At 53.5% G+C, this 25416-nt stretch overlaps 1 protein-coding gene across 12 annotated transcripts in view; it reads right to left on the bottom strand.

Annotated features, from left to right (window-relative positions):
- The window catches only part of PCBP3 (poly(rC) binding protein 3), a 219397-nt gene that overhangs the window by 31002 nt on the left and 162979 nt on the right, over positions 1-25416 (bottom strand). Inside the window, exon 1 of one of the 12 annotated variants that reach the window (XM_065943019.1) lies at positions 20341-20437. The exons of the other annotated variants lie outside the window; for them this stretch is intronic. The gene's annotated coding sequence lies outside the window, so the exon portion shown is untranslated. Of the gene's footprint in view, positions 1-20340; positions 20438-25416 lie in introns of those variants that run through there. 12 annotated transcript variants of the gene reach the window in all.

The following is a 25416-nucleotide window of genomic DNA, read 5'->3' as shown; positions in this document are numbered from 1 at the left end:
AATATCTCCTGCAGTTCTAGCGTTTTTTTTGCTTCGTGTATTTTAAGCTCCATCATTAGCATTGTAACCTTTAGTACTGTTATGTTCTGTGGATGAAGTGACTCCTGGATCATGACGAAAGATCCTCCTTTATCTATGATAATATTCTTGACTCCAAAATTTACTTTGTTATTAACACAGACACCTGACCTTACTAATCACTAGTGCTAGCATGGAGTCTCTTCTTCCATCTCTTATTTTTCATTTGTGTCTTTATATTCAAAGCGCGTTTCTTGTGGGCAGCATATAGTTGGTCCTTATTTTTTATCTTTTTTGACGATGTGCTTTTAACTGGGGGTGATGAGACTGTTCGCGTGACTGTTGCTGTGGGGGACTTTAGTCTATCACCCCATCATCTGTCCTTTGTTCCCTGTGTCCACCTTTTCTCTGCCACGTTTTGGATTAATGGCACACACGTTATGATTCCACCTCATCTCCTTTGTTCTCTTACCAGTCACCACTCTGGGTCTTTTCATCCAGGGGGCAGCTTCAGGGCTTGTGCACAGACGCCGGACCTGACTCAGTCCGTGGGGTGCGGTCTCGCCTCCAGACAGGCGCAGGACGACCCAGCGGCACAGTGCCTGCCTCTTTCGGCCTCTGCACTGTTACTGCCACACGTCTATGTTATAGATACCACAGACTTTGTTTTTAAGTGCAAGCAGTCAACTCCCTTTTAAAGGGATTTGGATAATAATAAAAGTGTCTCTCACGCTCACCTGTGTGGCCACGCTATCGTTTTCCTTCTGCCTTACGAATCTCCCCGCGTATCTGATCAGGCAGGTCTGCTGGGGACGTGTTCTCAGCTCTGGAGCGTCTGGGCAGCTTTATGCCACCATCGCTGGAAGCCTGTCTCATCTGGCGCAGTATCCCAGGCGGACAGGGCTCCCTGCCGCCCCACCTGCACTGTGTCCGAGGGGAGGGGTCTGTCGCAGTCTCCCCTTTGTCCTTTGAAAGGAAAGCCCTCCTCTCGAGCATATTTAAAGGCGCTTCTCTTCATCACTGGTTTTGATTATGAGGTGCTTTGTGTTTTGGGTTCTTGCGGCCTCACTGAACTTCTTGGATCTGTGGTCTGGGAATTTCCATCAAATTGGGAAAACTGCAGCTGAGTTTTGCAAGCGTATTCTCTGCCCTGGCCGGTGCAGGCCCCCGGCACACATGCCGGGCTGCGCACTCCCCTGGCCCCTAGGCTCACCTCCGAGGCTCTGCTCCTGCCTCGGACTCACTTGCCTGCCGCCCTGCATGCCCCAAGAACATCCAGTGCACATGTCATCTCGGGGCTGCTGTGTCACCTCCAGAAACGCAGCCTGGGTGCTCTTCCCTGCCCCCCACGTCTCCACCGGCCACACTCGACTTCCCGAACACAGGCTGCAGTCACAGGGACAACGTCAGTGCCCGTGCCTGGGTTGTGTAACCGTCGTCCTTTCTGGGTTGAAGGCTGGGCAGGGAAGGTCACCCTGATGCATATGACGGTGATGACAGCGCTGGCCGTGTGGTCACAGGGTGAGTGCCCAGAGGCGCCCGGTCACTTCCAGGGGCCGCACAGCCCACACCCCGCCAGCCAGGGTGAAGGAGACCGCAGTGCTGCCTTGGACGAGCCTGAGGTCTGATTCTGTCTCCAAACCATGTGGCTCCTCCCAACCCCGGACGTGGACCCTCAGTGTGGCCAGGGCGCCTCCTTGGCTCAGTCCTAACTGTGGGGGTCCAAATCGACCCCCACCCAGTGCTCAGGAGACACAAATCCACTCTGACCGCTTTGCTTTGCTCCTCTGCTCGGGGACATGTGTCACCTTGCCCCCTGACGCAAAGCCTGAGCCAGACTTAAGGAAAGGCTGGCCCCAGGGACAAGGCTGGCTGGCGATGGGACCCCGCTGCATGTCTCCCCCAACCAGATCTCACGTTGGCTCCGGCCCCTCCAGTGCAGAAAGCCTGTGGCGCCCAGCACAGCCCCCAGCACCCGTCAGGTCACCCAGCACGGGGCAGGGACATTCCACGTCTGTGGTGTCTGAGGGAGGGCTCGGGCTGCCCTGCTGTGGGCCCTGCACCCAGGTCGCTGGGGGGCTCCGTCCGCCTGTGAGAGCTCCCCTGGTCTTTCTTGATGCCAGGCTGGGAGAACTGGGGGGAGGGTGGTGCAGGTTTCCTGGGACTGCGATCCCGTGCCCACAGAACATCTCACGCACTCATGTGTCCTTCCCTCGAGGACGCCGGGGCCACAGCTGGGTGTGTGTCCAGGGCCAAGGAGCGCATCCAGCAGCCATTTCCAAGTCCTGTGTTCGCATTGCAGGGGTCCCCAGCGCTGACTGCCTCCCAGAGCAGGGTTTGGGGGCAGGGGGAGAGGCTGAGGGGACCCTGGGTGGGCAGATGCAGCCCCACTTTCGCCCACGGCTGGTCCAAGCTGCTGAGTCTGTCTGAGAAAAAGGCCTCCTGAGGCTGAGGAGCCCGCTGAGCCTGGCACATCCCCACACTCAGGACTGGGCGGGTCAGGGCAGAGGGCAGAGTCTCGAGGGTTTCCAAGCGGACCCCAGGCTTTTGTGTGGACTGGACTCCTCTCCTGGAGGAGCGGGGGCTGTCTGTGCTGCTACCCCTGGGGAGCGGGGGCTTACAGCTGACATGTATGCTCCTTTCTCCCCTCCGCTGGCCCCGGCTGCCCCGGGGAGCTTTCCAGCCTGCACTCCCCCACCCCAACTGCTCCATGTCCAGGGAGGAAGCAGGCCAGAGGGGTACATTCAGGAAGCGAGCAACTAAGGGCCATTCAACACTGGAACTTCGTCATCATCAAAGTACTGTTCTGTTCACATGTGTAAAATGCATTCACTTACATTTCACTTAAAACTCTGGTGGTTTTCAGAAGTCAACGTCATGGGGTGGGTGGCTCTAGGTAAATGACTGAAGCTGCATTTAGGAGGCTAGCAGGAGGGTGAAGTTACACGGGATGCCACACAGCTGGTCACTGCAGAGGATGATCCTGCCGCTGAGCAGCCTCCCACAATGGGAAGGCACCCAAGAAAGCCTGCTGACAGCCCCTCCAGGGACACCCGCCTGGTGGAGCCACACAGCCCACCCCACTGTGGTCTCTCCCTGCCGGGAGTACGTCAACGCCTCTGGGTACGACAGAGGACCTGGCGTCAAAGGCCAGCGCCCGGACCAGTGCCAGCTCTCTCGCCCCACGTGCAAGATGTAGACTGAAATTCGCCTTGTAGGAAACCGGTAATTAATAACTTTGTTAATGCAACACGTATGCCCTGGCCATGACTAAGCTCCAGGCATTGTGCTGTCCTAAAAAGAGGAGCAAACAGGGAGGAAGGGCCTGTCAGGAAGCCCTTATGGTGACACAGGAGCCAGAGGAACTGGAGGAGGGCTGGGCCCACAAGCAGGGCTCCCCCAACGTGGGGCCCCCTGAGAGGCAGCCCCCGCTCAGCATGAGACCCTGGGCAGCAACTCGGGGCTGGGCGCGCTCCCGGGGAAGCGCTGAGAAGGACTGTCGCCTGGAATCCCAGAATGCCCCCAGGGCAGCAGCCACACAGGACGTCCCATCCCAGGAAGGCGGTAGAGCCATGAGGTTCACGTCTGGGAAAGGAGATCCCCCCACCGGCATCCCAGGGCTACCTGCTGGCCCAGGGCTCACCTGGCCTCCTGTGGTGACAGAGCACCTATGCCTACAGGGTGTCTGTGACGACAGAACAAGGAGGCGTCGGCACTGAGCAAGGTGTATGTACCACCCCTCGGGGCCTGACTCAAGAAACCCAGGTGGTTCCAGAGGCTGCAGTTATGCTTCTCCAGACGTCTCTCGAGCAAAGCCATGTTCGGGAGCCACTGGTCCTAATTCCCACCCAACTCTTCCTTCCTTCCATCTGCCAGGAATTATGGGATGTTGCCAGCAATAGGAACCAGCTAGCCACAGAACCCAGGGCCTGCTCTTCTCCTTTGTGAAAGAAATCACCAAGGGCAGTGAGTTTGGAGTCAGGTGGTGGGTGGTGGGTGAGGAGGTGGAGGCAATGCCTCCTTCCATGAGCAGAACCTATTAGTTATACACATATAATGCAATACCTAGGCAACCACTGAAAAGCTGCAAAGGCGATACTCAAGAACTCTATCAATAAATCAAAATGGAATCATTAAAAATGTTGGGTTACCCACAGGAAGGCAGGAGATAAGGAAACAGAGAAACAAACAGGGAGAACAAACAGAAAACAAAAAATGAAATCGTTAACTTAAGTTCTAACCTCTCAATAATTACATTAAATGTAAATAGTCTAAATTTACCAATAAAGAAAACAGAATGGCAGAGTGGACTAAGAAAAATGACTCAATCATATGCTGTCAATAAAAAATTCCTTCACTTCAGTTACCAAGATGTAAGCAGACTGAAAATAAACTCATGGGAAAAGATGTGTCGTACAACCACTAATCAAAGGAAACCGGGAGTGGCTATATTAGTATCAGATAAAACTGGCTTCAGAGCAATGAAAATTATCAAAGATGGAGAGAGGCACTATATAATGATGAGTCAGTCCATGAAGAAGCAATAGCAAGCAGTCCTAATAGCATATGAATCAAACACTAGGACAGTAAAATATGTGAAGCACAAACTGAGAGAACTGAAAGGAAAAATATAGAAATTCACAGTTACAGCTGAAGATTTCAGCACCATCTCAACAACTGAAAGAACAGCTAGGTGGAAAATCAGTAGGGACACAGAACTTACAACACCATCAATCAACCGGACCTAGTCAACATTCACAGCATGTCTGGGACCAGCAGAACACACAAAACAGAACATATACCAGTGCAGACCACACCTTTGGCCATAAAACAAATTTCAGCAAATTTAAAAGAATCGAAATCATATGGTATGTTCTCAGATCACAAAGGAATCAAACTAGAAATCAATCACAGAAATAACAGAAAAATCTCCAAGTACGTGAAAACTAAAACAACACCCATTTAAGTAATCCTTGGGTCAAAGAGGCAGTCTCAAGGATTATAAAAACATGTCTTATACATCCAACTGCGGGAAAAAAAAAAAAAATGTTGACCTGAATGTATCGTGTGTGTGTGTGTGTGGTTGTCACTCAGTTGTGTCTGACTCTTTGCAACCTTGTGGATTATAGCCCACCAGGCTCCTCTCTCCATTGAATTTTTGCCTGGAGACAGGCAAGAATACTGGAGTGGATAGCCATTCCCTTCTCCAGGGGATCTTCCTGACCTAGGGATTGAACCCGGGTCTCTTGCATTGCAGGCAGATTCTTTACTGTCTGGACTATCAGGGAAGCCTGTATTATATATGCCTGAATAAAATACTTTTACCTGAAAAAATACAATATACCAAAATTTGTAAAACACAAAGCAGTGCCTAGAGGGAAGTTTATGGCACAAAATACATATCAGAAAAAAAGAAAAAGTCTTAATAATCTAAGCTCTCATTTTAAGAATCTAGAATAAGAACAAAATTAATTCAAGTAAACAGAAGGAAGGAAGGAATACAGAAATAATTAAAATTGGAAACAGGAAAACTAAAGAAAATCAATAAAATAAAGAGCTGATTCTTTTAAAAGGTTAATGAAACTGACAGACTCCTAGGATGACTGAGAAAAAAAGAAGACAAGACGAAATACCATTATAAGGAGTGGAACAGAAGCTATAGCTAATAACCTCGCATACATCAAAGGGCTAACAAATGAGCACTCAGAACAAGGCCACACGAACAAACTGATTCAGATTAACTGGTTTGCTCTTTGAGAAAGACAGACTGGCACAACTCACCTAACATAAAATAGATAATCTGAATAGCCCTACCTAGCAGTTGAGGAAATTGGCTTCATAATCTTGAAAGTCTCCTGAAAGAAATCTCCAAATTCAGAGCATTTCACTGGAGATTCTACCAATGGTTTCAAGTAGAGTTAATACCAGTTCTACAAAATCTACTTCAGAAAACAGAAGAGAAGAGAAACATTTCCCAATCCACTTGATGAAGCTAGCATGAGCCTGGTACAAAAATCAATACAAAAGATGGTACAAGGGACAGTACAAAAGGAGAAAACTGCCCTCAAATATACTGGTATAAAAATCCTATAAAGACAGTGGTAAACAGAATTCATCAACGCACAGAAAGAAATATACACTATGCCCATTCTTCCAGTGACTCAAGGCTGGTACAGTATTCAAAAATCAACTTATGAAATCAATCATATCAACAGACTAGAGAAGAAATATCATTTGATCATATGCAGAAAGGCACTTGACAATATTCAACACCCACTCGTGATAAAGAACTCTCAGTTAAAAATACAGGAATAGTAGGGAACTTCCTCAACTTGATAAATAGCATTTCCAAAGACCTGTGTCCAACATCACACTTGGGGTTGAATCCTGTCACTTAGAACAGGGCAAGGATGTCTCCTCTCCTCTCCCCACTGTGACTTACACAGTCTAAGGGGTTCAGCCAGCGCTGCAAGGCAGGAAAGGTGATGAGAAGAACCTAATCATAAAGAAAAAAAATAAAGCCCGTTCCGATGCCTGGTGACTCAGACGGTAAAGAATCAGCCTGCAAATATGGGAGACCTGGATTCAATCCCTGGGTCAGGAAGATCCCTTGGAGAAGGGAATGGCAACCCACTTCAGTATTCTTGCCTGGAGAATTCCACGGACAGAGGAGCCTGGAGGGCTATAGTCCATTGTGTCGCAAAAGAGTTAGACACGACTGAGCAACTAACACACCTACACACACACACACTTAGGTATTAATCTAGCAAAACATGTGTAGGACTTATATGCTAAGAATTACAAAATGCTGATGAAAGAAATTAAAGATCTAAATACATGGAGAGACAGAATGTGTTTACAGATCACAAGACTCATCACAGTAAAGATGTCAGTTCTCTCCGAGCTGACATACGACTTTAACATAATTCCTATTAAAACTCCAGCAAGAATTTCATAGATACAGACAAGCCATTGTAAAATTTATATGAAAAGGCAAAGGAGCTAGAATAGTTAAAACAATTCTGACAAAGGAAAATAAAGTACAAAGAGTCGGTTTCCCCAACAGCTGCCATGATCAAAGCTGTGGTGTCGGCAGAGGGAATCAACGGAGCAAGCAGAGAGCACAGAATCCAGAAACAGGCCCACACGGATGTGCCCAGTCGATGTCTAACGGAGATGTGAATGCAGTTTGATGGAAGAAAGACAGCTCTTCAACATGCGGGCTGAAGCAACTGAACACTGGAGGCAAAAATGGACTCCGACCTAGAAGTCATCCCTTGAGTAAAAATCAACTTAAAGTAGGAAATAGATTTAAATGAAAAATATAAAGCTATAAAACTTTTAGGAAGAAAAGAAAAAACCCTTAGGGTCCAGAGTAAGGCAGAATTCTTAGACTTGACACTAACAACATGATACACGAAAGGGAAGCCTGATAAATGAGATGTGTCAAAACTAAAGACCTTTGCTTTGCCAGAGAATGTTAGGAGGATGAAGAGACAAGCCACAGATGGGGAGAGAATATTTGCAAGCTGCATGTCTGCCACGAAACCAGTTTAAAGCATATGCAGGGATCAGACTTGATAGTAGAAAACAAGCAGTCCAAATACAAAATGGGCAAAAGACATGGACATTTCACCAAAGAGGATCTTAGGTGGCAAATAAGCATGTGAAAAGATGTTCGTGTCATTAGCCACCAGGGAGATGCAAATTACTGCCCAGGAGGAACCACCATTCACCCGTCACCACGACTAAATAAACGGCAGGGGCCACACCAGCCCTACCGGTGAGGGTGTGGAGCCACCAGCAGGCCACTCGGGTGCTGTGGGGAGTAAGTAGCCTGGTCACCTGGAACAGTAAACATGCATCTACCATTCGAGCTGGGATTTAGTACAGAGCAGTGAAGCAGTGAAGACCGGTGTCCTCACAAAAGCCTGAATGTGAGTTCATTGTATTAGTAATTGCCCAAAGCAGGACCCAGCACCTAATCCAGTGGTTAGTGTGACGGTCATGGGGCATCCCTGCAGCGGACCAAGACCACACATGGATCCTGCTCCTCCAGGAGGTGGCACCAACTGCCCATGTGCTCAGCAACCGGGGGCAGGGGGCTGGGAGAATTACACTGTGTGAAAAAGGCCAGCCCCCAAGGTCACACACTATGCAATTCCACTTACTCGACATGGTTGAAATAATAAAATTAGAGAAATGAGCAGATCACAGCCAGCCTTGGTCCCTACTCTGCCACCCTAGCCTCGGGGCCTCCCTTCCTGCGACAGGCTGAGTCCAGCCAGCCCAGCCAGGGCCTTCCCCCAAGGGTGCTCCCTACAGGCCCCCTCCTGCACCCTTGACTGCCGGCACCTGCCTGCCATGCTTCGGCGCCCACAGACCTGGCCTGCTGGTGGAGGACACACTTCTCTCTGCCATTCAATACAGAAACCCTCGTTCCCAGCTCCAGTCCAGGCTGCCGTGAGCAGGCGCCCACGCAGCACCCACTCAAAGGCCAGATGATACAGACAGTGGATGCTGAGTCCAGCCCATTTCTAGGCCTCACAGGACATTCTGGAACAGAACTTGGTGATTTCTGAACTCTGAACTGGGGCGTGTGGGTGTCCAAGATGGTGTTTTCTTCCCTCCCGTCTGATCCCATTCATTCACTTGCTCACCAGGGGTCAGTTGGGTAATGGGTGGGAGCTTCCTGGGGACACAGGTGGGGAGGGCAGGACGAGGCCCTGCTTCCAGGCAGAGTCAGGACAGGACAGGGGACTCTGCCTACACAGCCAGAGGGGGACCTGTCCCCTCCTCCCTCCCAGGCTCCGGTTGGTTTACAAGCCCCCCGGTTCCCAGGAGAGGGCAGAGGAAGCACTCCTGAAGGAGCCAACAGAAGGCTGCAGAAAAGTTCAGGAGGCAGAGCCGCCCCAGGTCCCCAGCCCAAGGGGAGCACCGCCCCCCTCCACATTCTCCCTTCCTCCGAGTGCTCCAATGTGGAAAGCCGAGCTTATTCTCAGTTTCATGGTTTTCTGGTCTTGCTTTTATCATTTCCTCCCTCCTGCTTTCCTCTTCTTTCCTTAGTGTCTTAAAGTAAAAGCTTGGATAGCTGTCTGCAAACGTTTCCCATGTTAGCATCTCATGCTTAGGTTTCTCGAGGCGCTGACTCCCTTGATTCCTAAGAATTTAGAGACGTGCGTGTATTGTACACATTCTCTCCCAAGTATTTCCTACATTCTTCTGCTACCTCCTCTTTGACCAGCACATCATTTACAGCGGTGTGCTTTGATTTTCAAGTATTTGGGAAATTTTGTACCTTTGGTTATTGATTTCTAGTTCAATTGCAGTCTGGTCTGAACATATATTTCTTGTGATTTCAACTGTTTTAAATTTGTTGGGCTTTTATTTTCATACGTAGCACAGTCTACCTTGGGAACATCTTGTGTGCCCACGAGCCGTGTCCCTTGGTGGCCGGGTATACTGTCCTGCGAGGCCACTTCCTCTGTCAGTCGCTGAGAGGGGACCTATATCTCCAACTACAACTGGGACTGTGCCCCAGCTTGTCCTACAAGGTTTTGTTCTGTGTTTTGAGGCTCTGTTAAGCAGTGTATGTACATTTGGGCTGGGCATGTCTTCCTAGAGAACTGACCATTTCATATTCATGCAACATCCCTCTAACCCTGGTTTCCACCTCGTCCGGAAGCCTGATTCATCTCACATTATTAGTGCAGCCACCACAGGCTGGTCTTGATTAGTGTTCACATGACATATCTTTTCAGCCAACCTGCCAGGAGCTTTATATATTCCATGTTGGTGTCTTGCTGGCCGCACATAGATTGATCGTGCTTTTCTCTCCACTCTGACCATCTCTTACTTTTAATCGATCTGTTCCCAGAATTTACTTTTTATGTTTAGGTGTAATAACTGTCGACTCTCATGTCTGTGTATGTGTATTACAAGTGTGTGTTGCATACTTCTGAAATAATTTTAGATCCATGAGTAGCTGCAAAAATAATACAGAGTTTCCGTGGCCCATTCACCCAGCTTCTGTCTGATGTAACTGCAGTACATTATCAAAACTAGTAATGGACATTGGTCAGACATTAGTAACTAAATAGCACGGGCTCCTACACACTTTTGTTGGTGTGTGGCTCTCTGAAATCTTGTCACACATACAGATTTCCCTAACTGCCCACACGAGCAGGGTCACGTGGAGAGTCCGGTGGGTAGTTTGCAACCACTTACTCTCCTCAGTCCCAGCCCTGGGAAAGCCTACTCTGCTCTATATCGCTACAGCTTTATCATCTCAAGAACTTCATGGAGATCCAACCAGACAGTCACTCAGCATAATGATGCTGCTTCAGGTAATGGAGGCCCGTCGGTCGTGGCGACTGGGAGGCACCCACTGCACACTGCACACGACTGTGTGTCCAGCTCCCCAAGGAAGGACATCCGGGTGGACTCCAGCTTAGGTGGATTACAAATAAAGCAGCACATGCTTGTTTTCATATGAACACACGGTTGCAGTTTTCTGTGATAAATACCCAGGGCTGTGATTACTGAAAGGTACATTAAGTGTACATTTAACTTTGGCCTGGAGAATTCCACGGACAGTATAGTCCATGGGGTCGCAGAGAGTCGGACACGACCGAGCGACTTTCGCCTCACTTTTTACTTTGTAGGAAACCGGCAAACCGTTTGCCCAAGCAGCTGCACCATTTTCCACCCCCACCCCGCCTGCCCGGAGGGTGAGACAGATCTGGTTCTGGGCGACCCTGCCAGCACCTGGGGGTGTCAGCGTGTCACTTCAGCCATCTGTACAGATGGTGGTGATGTCTCCTTGTGGCGACTCTGTTCTCTCCTAAACACCCACTCAGGTGCATACCTCTCACCTCTTCATCCTGCTGGGAGAAGTGGGTGCGCAGGTCTGCTGTCCATCCTCCAATTGGACTGTCTTGTTTTCCTTCTGTGGAGGCTAAAAGGGCTGCTCTGACAGCCAAGGACATTGCCCTTCACTGGATGTGATTGACAACGATTGTTTCTGAGGCTTTGCTTTGTCTTTTCATATCTTAACAGGATCTTCCAGGCAGCAAATACTTCTAACTGTGATGAAGCACCAGTTCTCAACTTTATCTTTTGTGACTTTTAACACTTTTATCTTTTATGAATGAGCACTTTTCTCACATTTTCTCCTAAATAGGTTATAGTTTTAGATTTTACATTTAGAGATTTGATCCATTTTGAGTTAATTTTATGTAAGATGTGAAGTTTGCCAAGGTTTGTTTTTTTGCTTTGTTTTATGCATTATCCATTTGCTTCTACACCACGTTTTGAAAAGACTGTACTTTCTGTAATAAACTGCTTTATTATCTTTGTCAAAATCAGTTGTCCACATGTGTGTGGTATATTTCAGGCTGTATCCTGTTTATGTAAATGCCGACCTACCCACCAGAACCACCATGTCTGGATAATTGTAACATTATGGTGACTTAAAATATTCCAATTTCACTCTTTTTCAAGACTTTCTTGGTTCCATGAGTTCCTTTGTGTTTCCACATAAATTTAAAAGTCATCTTGCAAGCATCTACACACGTTCCCTCTGGGTATCTGACGGGAGAGGCATTACACCCTCAGACCCCCCCGGGAGGCCCGAGCACCGAAATGTTGAGAGTCCCTGCTGTGAACAAGGAGGGCTCTGCCTCAGGTCTTTGATTCCTCTCATCAGTATTTTCTAGTTTTCAGCATACAAATCCTGTGCATATTTTTTAAGACATATAGCAAGTATCTAACTTTTTGGAGTTCTTGTAAATGGTGCATTTTGAATTCTGGTTTCTGATTGCTCACTGTGTGATATATAGAATAGAACTGACTTCTGTTTGTAGGTCCTGCATTCTTAACAAGCGAACTTGCTTATTACCATTAGTTTCAGGAGTTTTTTTGGTAGCATAATGGAATTTACAAGGTAGACAACAGTGTTACTTACAAACAGGGACTGGTTTGTTTCTTCCTTTCGGATCTGTATGCCTTTTCTTGTCATGTTGAATGGGCTAGAACTTGTGTCCTCTGTTCACAGGCGTGGTGAGAGCAGACATCCTGTCTTGGTGATTTTAGGGGAAGCACAGTCTTTCACCACTAACTCTGATGTGAGTTGGTATTGATAGTCGTTTCTTACTCCAGCACTCCAGAACCCAAACCTCTTCAGATCTTTTATATTGACTCCATAGGCAAAATCTGTCTATAACCAGTATTATACAGTGAAATTCTGAAGAAACAAATTTTTCAGTTCTTCTTTTTTAGAGGAATATTTGAAGCAAAAGAATCCTAGCACCGTAAACGCCATCCTAAGGCGATGTGTAGCAGTGACAGCAGAAGGAGCAGCCAGTGCGCACCATCCTAACACGTCCTAACATGGGGCCAGTCCCGGCCCTGCCTCACGTATGAGCCCCACGAATCTAGGTGACCACAAACTGGTCCAGAGTTCAGGCTCCAGACCACCAGACCTTGGCACTAGTGATGCTTGTCAGACATAAACCGCCGAGGGCATCTGTTTCAGATATGAGGGGAAGAAATCAAGTCGAAAGTGGGGGGTGACTTCTAAGCCCTGAGGCATGTTCTGGGGGCAGAGGGTTGGAGATTTGGATGTTAAAGCAGAGGCAGTTCACAGCAGCCTGTGGTCCCCAGTAGGGGAATTTCCACCCAGAGACGGAGCTGCCGGAGTCCCGCCTGCCAGGCGCCATCTGAGGCCTGCGGGGCTGCCCTGAGCGCTCGGTGGCTCTGCCGGTCCAGTGAGCTGTGCTCCGTCTGGGGCTGTGCCCAGGGCCTCAGCTGTGCTGGGGAGACCGTGGAGGGACCTGGGGGGGGTACGCAGACCTGATTTATCCTGTTTTAACAGCTCACTGCCCCGTCAAGCTGCTCGAAGCCGGGACAGCACAGACCCCCAGAGCTTCTTGGCTGCTCTCTGTCCCTGGAGGCTCACAGCGCAGAGCTCATCCTTGAGGCCGCAGAGGAGGGAGGTTTCTGCAGGAAAATGTTCTTTCTGATCTCAGTTAACGTTAGAAAGATGTTCACGCCGACACAACCTGACTGCACACAGTCTGCCAGTTCATCACTCAAGTGTCCAGAGAGAGACAAAGGCGCCGGGCTGGGTCGCATGCTCACCACTGTCCCTGCTCTAGAGGCCATGGAGCAGAGTCTCTTCTCTTCCAGGAAGGTGTGGACCTCATCCACAACGCCCACACTCCGTCCCACATCTGGGGAAGTGCCCAGGGTCCAGGGTGTCACCTACATCAGGTCGCACAGCTCACACACATTCCGATCATGTCAGACACTGTATCTAGGTCAGTAACATCTTTGCTGTGAGGAGAGCAGACTCCCTGGGCCCTGCATCTGGTCCTGTGGTGAGGCCTGCATGTGGATTTGACTCTCCTGAGGCCATGGCTCCAGGAGCCTGGCGTCTCCATGTGCCTGGCACTGCACACAGCCGGTGCTTGGTCTGTCCCCACACTTTACCTGTCCCCCGACCCTTTGGCCACAGCTGGAGGCCGACCATTGCAGGGTCCTCGGTCTAACACTCAGCGTCCAGTTCGGGCCAGTGCTGGGGATACAGAACCAGGGGGTAGCCACCACCTTTGAGGGGTCAGTCTAGGGAGAAACGGTCTGCAGGCTGGACAGCTGGCTGTCCCAAAGGCTGAGTCCACATTCGGGACCCATCCCGCCCCTCGGCCGTCCGTTCCAGTTGGTCAGAGAGCAGCAAGGACCTCTTCTGGGAGGATGAGCAGGAGGGTTGTCATGGGCTCTGGGCCAGGAGACGTGAGGGTCGAGAGGCTGGGGCAGATTCCCATGCTTCTTCTGCACTGGGGGCCTGGGGAGCTTCCTTCCTATCCGTGCCCCGGACGGGGCTGTCTGAGACCCTGGAGCCAGTGGTGGGCAGGCTGAGCCGGGTGAAGTGGCAGACAAAGACAGGAGCAGGCAGAGCCCAGCCCGTGCGCCTGCTGGACCTGCTGCTCTGCAGGCCCGGGTCCACCCTCAGCTTGAGTTTTCTCATGTCCTGTGACCTGGCTCAGCACGTCAGACAGAGGCCGGCAGGAGAGGACTGGGCAGGGGGTGGGGGGCAGGGGACAGAGCCATGCTTATTGACCCCACCGTGCAGCAACAGGTCCCTGCACGTTGTGTGTGTGTGGGTGTCCACCCAGGACCTCACGAAGAGTTGGGCGCAGAGTACAGCACCTAGAGGGGCAGCCAAAGCAGAGCCCCTGGAGCCTCAGAGGGGTGCACAGACACGGTCCCCCAGGCTGCCAGGCCCTGGCCGGGGAGCCAGTCCTGCCGTGGGCTGGCCACATGTGCGCTGCGAGCCAGCAGTTCCAGCCTCTGCTCAGCTAGAGACTCTGAGTCGAAGAAGAGCAAACCGATTGCAACGCTGGACGACTACCGATCACGATGCTGCACCTCGGTGAGGTCCTCTCCTGGGACAGACGGGGACTCACTGTGGGGACTCACTGTGGGGAGCTGGGTCACAGGATCAACACAGCAAACAATCAAACACTAACCAGCGATACCTAAAGCTGACACAGCGTTTACCGTGTGCCAGGCACAGTCCTTCCGCAGCCCTGCTGGGAGGGGCCCCTCCCTCCATTTCACAGACCGGCTAGGAGGGCAGGGTTGGGGCCAGGGGGCCAGGATGAGCTGGGCAGTAAAGAACTGGGACTCAGCCCCCAGGCAGGTGCTGGGAGGCGCTGGCAGCACAGGGGCAGGAGGAGAAGTCCTCAGGACGTTGGGGGCATCTACCCAAACAAGAAAAGCCCTGGTCTTGAGCTTGTGCCCTGGGGCACATAGTTCTTAATTCCAGCTTTCATTACAATGCAGGGACACTGATGGTCACTTACATCAAGAAAAATGTGGGAATTGGGGAATAATTTTAGATAAATGTAACAAAAGAAAGGATGCAGCCCTGTTAGTGTGAAAAGCAAAGGAGGCCAAGATCAGCTGAGCTCTTGAGATTTTTAAGGAGAAATGAAACCCAACAGTTATGAAGGAAAAGGCTGGGTGCAGGGCAGGCTGGTCAACATCACAAAGGGAGACCAAGGCATGGCCTCATTCCTGAGAGGAACAGAGTCCTCCACTTAGGAACCAGGGGCTCAGAGAGCCCTGACCCCTCCCCAGGGCTGCTCTCTGGGCAGAAGGTGGGCTAATCAGCCCATGACTTGCCCAGAAAACATCCCCAGAACCGCGTCTCCTCTCCAGGCTCTGAGAAGGCGTGTCCTGGGGGGCCTGCCTCCCCACTAGTCACACAAGGAGGTCGGCCTCCCTGGTCTGCAGGATTGCCCCACCCAGGATCCCATCAGGACCTTGGGGAGCAGGCAGGGAGGATGGAAACAAACCTTGCTTCCTTGGAGCAGGGAGCTCGCAGGCCCTGCTGAGAGGAGGGGGTCCCCGGGGGAGAAGGGAGGGACTAGTAATGTGAGGACTCAGCCCCCACCCACCCCCTGCCCTGGGAGCTGGGCCCTCTCTTGGGTGAGGGAGTCTCGGGTGCTAACTAGGGTCCCCCGATTGAAAGGGTGGCTTCTGTTTCCTAAAAAGACCCAGGGTCCCCCAGGCTCCAGATGAGAGCCATGCATGGGCAGAATGGCCAACTGTGAGTCCCTGCCCCCAACACTGATGCTTCCACTGGGATTAATCCTCTGACTTTAATCCTCGGATGCCCGTTAATCCCACATCTCTGCACAGCCTGCATGGTCCTTCCCCTGCAACGGCCGGCTTGTTCTCTGAGCTGAGCGGGGGACACAATGACAGGTGTGTGTGCTGGGGTGGGGGGGGGTGGGGCTCTGTTCCTGCCTTCTAAACACAAAGGCAGATCTGTAAAGCCAAGTCCACACACGGTGCGGGCAGCCCCACAGAGCTGCTGTACGCGGTCCACGTCGGGCTCCGCTCTGCCGGGAGGAAGTGGGTCACACGAGCTTCGGGAGACAAGGCCCCTGGGCAGCAGGACCTGAGGCTGAACAGCAGGCAGGGAGGGACCCACAGTGCTGCCGGAGCAGACCCCACCCCCATCCACCTGGATGCTGAGAGGACGCAGGCCCCTGGTTCGGGCACCGCTCACCTGTTTCCTCAGCTCCAGGCCGGGTACGTGTGTCCGGGGGCTGCACTAGGGGGACGGGCAGGGGATGGGGACGGGGCGATGCTCTGGGCCCAGGTGGTCAGCTGGCTGGGCTTCTGGAGGCAGCCCCATGGACACGGCCAGATGACAGGGCCTGGCCCCCTCCCTACCCACCAGCCTGATTCAGGCAGAGTCCCCGACCCCAGGGCATCACCCACGGGCCCCAGGACACCGCCCTGGAGACTATGTGGTGTTTAAATCTCAAAAAGTGGAAGACACATGTTTTTCAGTCACCAGAACCCAATTGTAACAACAGTGAATTCTTTGAAAACCAAGTACAAAGAACAGAGTCAAAAGTCAGACCGCAGGGCAGGGCACTACCCCTGCTGAGGTGCGAGCGTGGCAGGGTGGCTGCGGGCCCTCGCGTGGGGACACAGGGCTGGGGGCTGGGAAAGCCCTGCCTCAGAGCAGCACTGAGCCCCACCCTGGGGGTCGTAGTCCCTGGGGACACAGAGGACCTTCTGCATACATCTCTCAGACAGCACGTGACCGCCTGGCTTGAGGTTAAAAGCAGGGTGGTTTAAAGGCTATAAAACACGCAAACCTCAAGTCACAGCTGGATTTCAGACCCATCAACAACCCCGGAGAAATGGAAACCCACTCCAGTATTCTTGCCTGGAGAATCCCATGGACAGAGGAGCCTGGCAGGCGACAGTCTAGGGGGTCGCAAGTGTTGGACACGACTTAGCGACTAAACCACCACCACCAACCCAGACAAGGAACAGCTCTGCCTCAGGGCTCAGCCCCAGCGCCCAGTGAGCACTGTGGGGGCGCCCCCATCCCTAAGGACCCTGCGGGGGTCTGAGCGCTGACAAGGCAGGTCAGTGCTCTGTGGTTCCTCCTGCCGAACGGGACTCCAGGCCATAAGCGTGGTCACAGGAGGTCGACCCTGCTGTCCCTGGGCAGAGGCCTCCTGCTTGGAGTGAGGACCGTGCTCGTCAGCATAGGGATATGCCCCTGCCAGGCCGCCCTCCTGACCCACCCACTCCTGGAACGCTGCTCGGCGTGCACCACCCTGATCCCTGACACCCGCAAGCTCATGGAAACTGGGCCCTGGGCTGTTTCTGAGCTGCGGCTACAGCCTGGCCGCCAGGCTTGCAGGCTGAGCCCCTCAGCGCCTTCTAGGCTGCATACCCACAGGGGCCATCCCCGGACAAGACCCTTCCAAGCCACCACACATCTCTGAACCCTTCAGCCCAATGCCTCGGTGCAGAGACAGCAGCGTTTGGTCTGGAGACCTGGAGGACCCATGCCTGTTACTGAGCAGTGTGTCTGCTCCTACTGACCGAAACACCACCATTCCTACAGGCCCATCTCCCCCCAGGCCTGCCTGCCCCTCCGCTCCCGTCACAGGTCCGTACTCCACCAGGTAGGACACTTGAACACAGGCTTCTTTCCCTTTCCTCTCCTGCCTTCCTCCGGATCATTCTGAACAATACCCCCAGCCCGCACCTCGGGGAGAGGGGAGTGAGCCCAGCCCTGGCCCTGCCCCTGGTCCCTGTGGCCCTGGCTCCTGATCAGGTTCCCAGGGTCACCCTCTGCAGCTGTGGCCTCGGCCTGGGTGGCGGGCCGGCCGCCTTCCTCCACAGGGTCTCCTCTGGTTCTACACTGTGGGCAGCGGGGTCTCTATGCAGGCAGGGCACAGAGGGAGCAGAGCCCATGTCACCCAGGGTGAGAGGGACCCTGCTGCCAGGTCACACTCGGGAGCAGGACACATGCGGGGAGCAGGACACACATGGGAACAGGACACATGCGGGAGTGGGACACACATCGGGAACGGGACACATGCGGGAGTGGGACACAGGTGGGAGTGGGACACAGGCGGGAGCGGGACACACGCAGGGAGCAGGACACACATGGGGAGCAGGACACACGCAGGGAGCAGGACACACATGGGGAGCAGGACACACGCAGGGAGCAGGACACACATGGGGAGCAGGACACACATGGGGAGCAGGACACACGCGGGGGCAGGACACACATCGGAACGGGACACATGTGGGAACGGGACACACGCAGGGAGCAGGACACACATGGGGAGCAGGACACACGCAGGGAGCAGGACACATATGGGGAGCAGGACACACGCAGGGAGCAGGACACACATGGGGAGCAGGACACACGTGGGAGCAGGACACACATGGGGAGCAGGACACACGCAGGGAGCAGGACACATATGGGGAGCAGGACACACGCAGGGAGCAGGACACATATGGGGAGCAGGACACACGCAGGGAGCAGGACACATATGGGGAGCAGGACACACGCAGGGAGCAGGACACACATGGGGAGCAGGACACACGTGGGAGCAGGACACACATGGGGAGCAGGACACACGCGGGGGCAGGACACACATCGGAACGGGACACATGTGGGAACGGGACACACGCAGGGAGCAGGACACACATGGGGAGCAGGACACACGCAGGGAGCAGGACACACATGGGGAGCAGGACACACGCAGGGAGCAGGACACACGTGGGAGCAGGACACACATGGGGAGCAGGACACACGCGGGGGCAGGACACACATCGGAACGGGACACATGTGGGAACGGGACACACGCAGGGAGCAGGACACACGCAGGGAGCAGGACACATATGGGGAGCAGGACACACGCAGGGAGCAGGACACACATGGGGAGCAGGACACACGTGGGAGCAGGACACACATGGGGAGCAGGACACACGCGGGGGCAGGACACACATCGGAACGGGACACATGTGGGAACGGGACACACGCAGGGAGCAGGACACACATGGGAACAGGACACATGCGGGAGAGGGACACAGGCGGGAGCGGGACACAGGCGGGAGCGGGACACACGCGGGAACAGGACACACGTGGGGAGCGGGACACACGCGGGAACAGGACACACGTGGGGAGCAGGACACATGCAGGAGTGGGACACACATCGGAATGGGACACATGCAGGAGTGGGACACAGGCGGGAGTGGGACACACGTGGGAGCAGGACACACATGGGGAGCAGGACACACGCGGGGGCAGGACACACATTGGAACGGGACACAGGCGGGAGTGGGACACACGCAGGGAGCAGGACACACGTGGGAGCAGGACACACATGGGGAACAGGACACACGCGGGGGCAGGACACACATCGGAACGGGACACATGCGGGAGTGGGACACACACAGGGAGCAGGACACAGACGGGGAGCAGGACACACGTGGGAGCAGGACACACATCGGAACGGGACACATGTGGGAACGGGACACATGTGGGAACGGGACACATGCAGGGAGCAGGACACAGGTGAGGAACGTGACACACACAGGAGCAGGACACACGCAGGGAACATGACACACTCAGGCACAGGACACATGAGGGGAACATGACACACGCGGGAGCAGGAGACACATGGGAACAGGACACACTTGGGGAGTAGGACACACTCAGGAGCAGGACACATGAGGGCAACATGACATACTCGGGAGCAGGACACATGGGGGAGCAGGACACACGCGGGGAACATGACACACTCAGGAGGACACACGCAAGGAACATGACACATTTGGGAGCAGGACACACGCGGGGAGCAGGACACAGTCGGGAGCAGGACACACACGGGGAACATGACACATTTGGGAGCAGGACATACGGGGGAGCAGGACACACGCAGGGAGCAGGACACACATGGGGAGCAGGACACACGTGGGAGCAGGACATACATGGGGAGCAGGACACACGCGGGGGCAGGACACACATTGGAACAGGACACATGTGGGAACGGGACACATGCAGGGAGCAGGACACACGCGGGGAGCAGGACACACACAGGGAACATGACACATTTGGGAGCAGGACACATGGGGGAGCAGGACACACGCAGGGAGCATGACACATTCAGGAGGACACACGCAAGGAACATGACACATTTGGGAGCAGGACACACTCAGAAGCAGAACACATGTGGGGAACATGACATACTCGGGAGCAGGACACACGCAGGGAGCAGGACACACGGGGGAGCAGGACACACACGGGGAACATGACACACATGGGGAACTGGACACATGCGGTGAGGTTCCTGCGCTGGGCTCCGCGTCTGACCCGCAGTGTCCTCAGCTGGGCTCACAAGCGCATTGGCTCGGCTGTGACCCTCCTGGCCGTGGCTGCCAGCAATGCCAAGTCTGCCCCTCAGCACCCTCGGCTCTCATACTCACGTGGGCACCAGTGTCCCCTGGAAGGCTCTGCGGGTCACAGACACAGCCTGGTGTTCCTCACTCAGGTGGTGGGATCGGGGGAGATGAGACTCTGTCTTTCCAGGTTCTCGGGGAGTGTCCAGGGTCCAGGAATCTCCCGAAAAGCACTGGTGGGAACCATCCACTAGAATAGTGAGGTCACGCTCCGAAGAAGGAGCCAGTCCTTCCTGCGGGACCGCCTGGCACACCAGCTCTGCCCCTGCCCGTCCTCAGACCGCGACCTCTGAAGCCCCCCTTGCCAGAGTGAAGACGGCTCTTTAGAGGCTCCACCCCAGGCGTACGGGGCCCCAGACCTTCACAAGGCTGCCAGGCTGGCACACGTCTTCAAGGCTGTGCATTCCTGCGCCCCCTCCAACTGAGCGGGGGTCTCCCCGAGAGCAGGACACTGATGGGCGGCCTGGGGTGCATGCAGAAGGCGACCCGGCTCCTTAAGCGGCCCTTTCAGTCCCTGATGAGGCCAGACTGAAAGCAATGAGTGTCCGTCAGAGGCCAGCACAGGCCAACGTGAAGGACGAGGGTGAAGCGCTGGCCGTCAGGAGCACACGAGGGGTGCCGTGGACAGAGATGGGTCCTTGGCTTAGGGGAGCTCCCTCTGAGACTGTGTGATTTCTGCAGAAACAATCTTCTCTTCCGCTGGTAAACAAGGGACAGTCAACGCTCCAACACCGGCCCCAGTGCAGGCTTTACCCCCGGGTCTCATTTTCCCTAAAGACAATAATGGGGTGCAACTTACGCTCTCATTAACAAGAACACACATGAACTTGCTCCCCACATGATGACCCGGCCCTGTCCTCCCAGTTGCTGGGAGGTAGGTCGGGTGGGACAGGAAAAGGAAAGAAACAGTATTGAAACTGCACTGAAATTCTGGGCACTCTCCCAGGCACGAAGGAAGTATTAGAATCATTAACACACACAAGGAAGATGAAATTTCCTGCTCTGTCTTAATGAGACAGTAAAAAATGTCTTTTCTTCAAGATTGCAAATGGATAAGAGCCCTTTAGAAAGAGTTCACAAGACTCATTGAAAGGCTGCAGCCGAAAGGGCCTGGGTATCACCCTGGCTGCCTTGCGTTTCTACAAGGAGAGAAAGTCTTATTTTGTTACCAAGGGTGCAGCTGTTGTTTTACATCTCACCATGGAGGAATTTATCACTGAAAGTGTCCACATTCACTTCAGTGGACTTGGCTATAGACTCATGTTTCCTGGAAAGCCAGTTAAGATGCAAATTTTAAATATTTTATTTCTGAAAAGCAAAATCATTTTCTCCAGTAGAACACATTCAAATCAAATACCATACAACCTGGTTTCTGGGAAAGCATTTCTGGAAACATCTTTCCCCCAAATCCAAACAAGAACGTATAGCTGTCTAAACGTGCCAGCGGTCAACCCAGTACACAGACAACAGCAAACACTCTCTGCTCCACTCACTACCTGCAAAACACCTTCAGCAGACATCCTCAGCTAGGGGAATACTTCGATTCACTTACAGGACGGGTAAAAAACAACATTTTGTTATTTGTAAGCCACAGAACTCAAGCACGTTTTACACACACTTGCAAAGGACCAGACCTGCCCCCCACCACCCCCTGCTTCCTTATGAGGATATTGTACTCACTGGCTTCCCAGGGACGATAGGGGGTCGTTATTTCTCATCTAAGCATCAGGCTCCAGAAGCGCATGTGCTCCACATGCTGCAACACACACACGCACGGACTTTATTCTGACGTGTGCTCTGCGCTCACGTGGGTGCCGGTGGCTCACCTGGTCACTACAGGCTGGGTGGACGCCTCCCAGCAAAGATGCTGGTCCACGGAGGGCATGGATCCCTGGGCCCTGGGGATGACAACCAGCCTCTCGGGGCGGGGGTCGTATTCCCACATGTGCCCCAGGAGCACAGACAGCTGAAAAATGACCTATGAACTCCCTACATCACAGCTCACTAAGGTGGCGTGTTAACAGTGACCCTGACTCTCAGAGAGGAGCCCTGCTGTCAGACCAGGGGAACTTCCCAGACTCTCAGCGAGGACCCCGAGCTCCCGCTCTGTCAGCACCCGGCATGGCCCACTGGATGGCCCTGGATGGCGCCGTCTGGGCTCCGTGTGGCCTTGGCCAGGCCTGCAGTCCCTTACCTCAGAACAAAGCCACCCTGTGCAGTCTGCAGGGCCGGATGGACGTGGCTCTGGGACAGATGGTCACTCTCCCCGTTTAGAGAAGATAAAAAGGCTAAAGGAGAAACATCAGAGTGGGGTTTTGTTCTAAACCAGAGGAGGCTACGGCTCCCATTGGTCTCAGGTTGGAGACCTCGTGACATGGGATCAGGCACATGTGACCTACTTTTTGCCCGCTCCCCTCGTTCCGCAGGAGGGTGCGCCTGGCGGACGGGCTGTCATTCCAATGACTCCGTCCCCCGACAGGGGCCACCGCACAGACTGCCGTGCCTGCAGGACATCGCGTGGCCACTCACCCTGGAAAGGAGGGGGGCAGAGGCTTCAGGCCCCCGTCAATCGAAATGCAGCGCTGCAGACCCATGCAGCCTCCTCTCAGCTGTGGCCGCGCTCGGGCTGGGTCCCTCCACAACCGTCCGGAAGGTTTGGCCCGCGAATCCGCTCCTCTTCCCCGTTTCCTCCTCTGTGATCAGGAGCTTCCAGATGCTGCCCCAGGAGTCAGTTACACAGGAGCTGAGCCTCGACTGAACCCCCCTGCTGCCCGAGAGGAGCCAGTCTGATGGAGGGCTTCTCACCTAGGCGGTGAGATGAATGAACTGACCCAGACCTTGAGACTATGTGGAGGATGCAGCTGGTCCCCCATCAGAGCAGGCATCTGCCACCATGCATGAGAAGTGACTACTATTACCTCTCTCTCTAGATATCTCACCCCAAATCAGATGCAGATAAATGAAAAGACCAAGCCCCTAACCAACTGGCTGTGGGGAAATTTCACCCAAAGGACTTGCTGGCTGGGAGGATGGGCCTCGCTCTGCCGGGTGCTGTCAGGCCCTGCTGGGAGAGCCCGCAGGGCACAGGAGCGCCTCCTAAGAGAGCCCTGCAGGGTGCTGGGGCACTGTGCGTTGCCAGCAGAGGCGCACCCACAGGTGGCAGCATGCCAGTTTGCTGCCAGATCAGCCTGACTGTTCGTTACAGGAAAAAATGGAAAATGTGTGTAATGCAAACCACCAGTAACATCATCCCCAGAAAGACCACCAGTGAGAATGGGGTGTTTTGAAGTTGACCTACTCAAACATCTTTCCAGTAGGCATGTGTCATTGTATTTTTAACATAAATAGGACCAAGTCACCCATGATTGTTCTTTTTCCCTACTTGACATTATACATGAAATATTTTTCTATGTTTCTGTATATAAATCTGCACAGTAATGGTCAAATTTCCCATGGTATCAAACTGTAAGCATAAGATTTTGTGCATTTAATTTTAAGCATTTTCATGCATAAGGATATAGTCAGCTGCAAGGACTGTATGCTCTGCGTCCCTGAATCATTATCTTAAACAATGCTTTCATAGTAATCTTTGGGCGGACCTGTCTCTGTCATCTTTTATCAACTTGAAACGCTTCTTTATAGAAGGAAGGTCAAAGGACACGTGCTTGAGGCTCTGGTGTGGGTGACAAACGGGCCTACCAGCAGCACTCCCGAGATGAAGGGCCCTTCCCTGTGCTCTGGCCCACCCTGGGGAGCCTATTAGCAGTGCCACTGAGCTCCGAGACCTGGGATGCCAGTGCCAGAGGCTGGGCAGGGTGGAGGAGACCGGGAGCCCTGTGGCGTGCCATTCGTTGTTGGCTCATCCAGTGCCCACAGCCGCTCCGTGAGGGACAGACAGAGCAGTCCTGTCACTCTGGGTTCGCTCACGGTCAGAGGGTATGGGCCGCCAAGGGCCCCCTCTTGGTCACGGGGAAGCACTGAAAGGACTGGGCACTGGCCTTTGGGCCTGGAGGGAGGGCAAGGTGAGCAAGTGGCCACAGTGAGGCTGTGCAGGGTGGGGGGGTCACAGCAGTGGAGGAACTGTCAAGGAGCCTGCCTGACTTTGTGCAGGGGTACAGGGGGTGGCTGGTGCCGACTCTTTGAAGGTGTAACATGGACACGAACATCGAGCAGGGGGCATGAAAAACCATAGTCACGGCTGAAGAGGAGGTGAGGGCTCGGGGACATAAAGGTGGCCAGAGGCCCAGCCAGGATGTCAGGGGAGCTGGGGATGGTGGCATCCAGGGCGTGGGGCTGGATGCAGCTGGGCAGACATGGTCAGGACAGGATGGCCCTGCCAGCTGTGCCTGCCTTGCCCATGGGGGCAGCTGGCAAACATTGGGGGAGGCAAAGAGGCCAGTGGGGACCCCTTGACTCCTGTAGTTGCCAAGCTGCAGCCCGGCCTGGGGGTGCTCCTGGTCTGTCCTCCACGTGGTCCCCAAGAACCCCGGTCAGATGGTCAGTTTACATAACCAGCCTCGCTCCTGACCACAGCCTGGGATGTGCCAGCCATGTGGAAGGAGCCGTCCATCCAGCTCCTGTCCAGACCCAGCGCTGCCTCCCGGTAATTGGTCCCTGACTCTCCTGCAAACAGGTACCTGGAGGCTGAAATGTTTACACCTTCCTCAGTACAAAGCAAAGATCAAAACAACTCTGTGCAGGCACCACAGGGTTAAACATGCTGAGCTGCAAGTAAAAAAGCAAAACAAAGACAGGCAGACAAGATCTGGGAAGCAGGAGAGAAGCTGGAGTGGACAACATTGAAATTTCAGAAAGTCAGGCCCAAGTTTTGTGACATTTTAAAGACACAGGTGTTTTCCTGACAACCACCTGGAGACAAGTTGACTCGGAACCTATATGACGTGTTATGTCATGAACTTGGGTTAACAAATCACAGCTGAAAATTGGTCCTCAGTGGCTGCCTTGTGGCCCTGGGTAAACCAGGCACGCAGCCTGGAATGTACTCTTCAGGCTTCAGCAATGCCCCTGCAAACTTAAACGCATGGGTGAATAAACCAGAACTGGCCCGGAGAGGACCACGCCTGAGAGCTGAGCAAGAAACCT

The sequence above is a fragment of the Muntiacus reevesi genome, chromosome 8 (assembly GCF_963930625.1).
Source record: "Muntiacus reevesi chromosome 8, mMunRee1.1, whole genome shotgun sequence".
Taxonomy (NCBI): Eukaryota; Metazoa; Chordata; class Mammalia; order Artiodactyla; family Cervidae; genus Muntiacus; species Muntiacus reevesi.
Note: the sequence above shows the minus strand (reverse complement) of the source record. Positions and strands in the feature narration are given on the sequence as shown.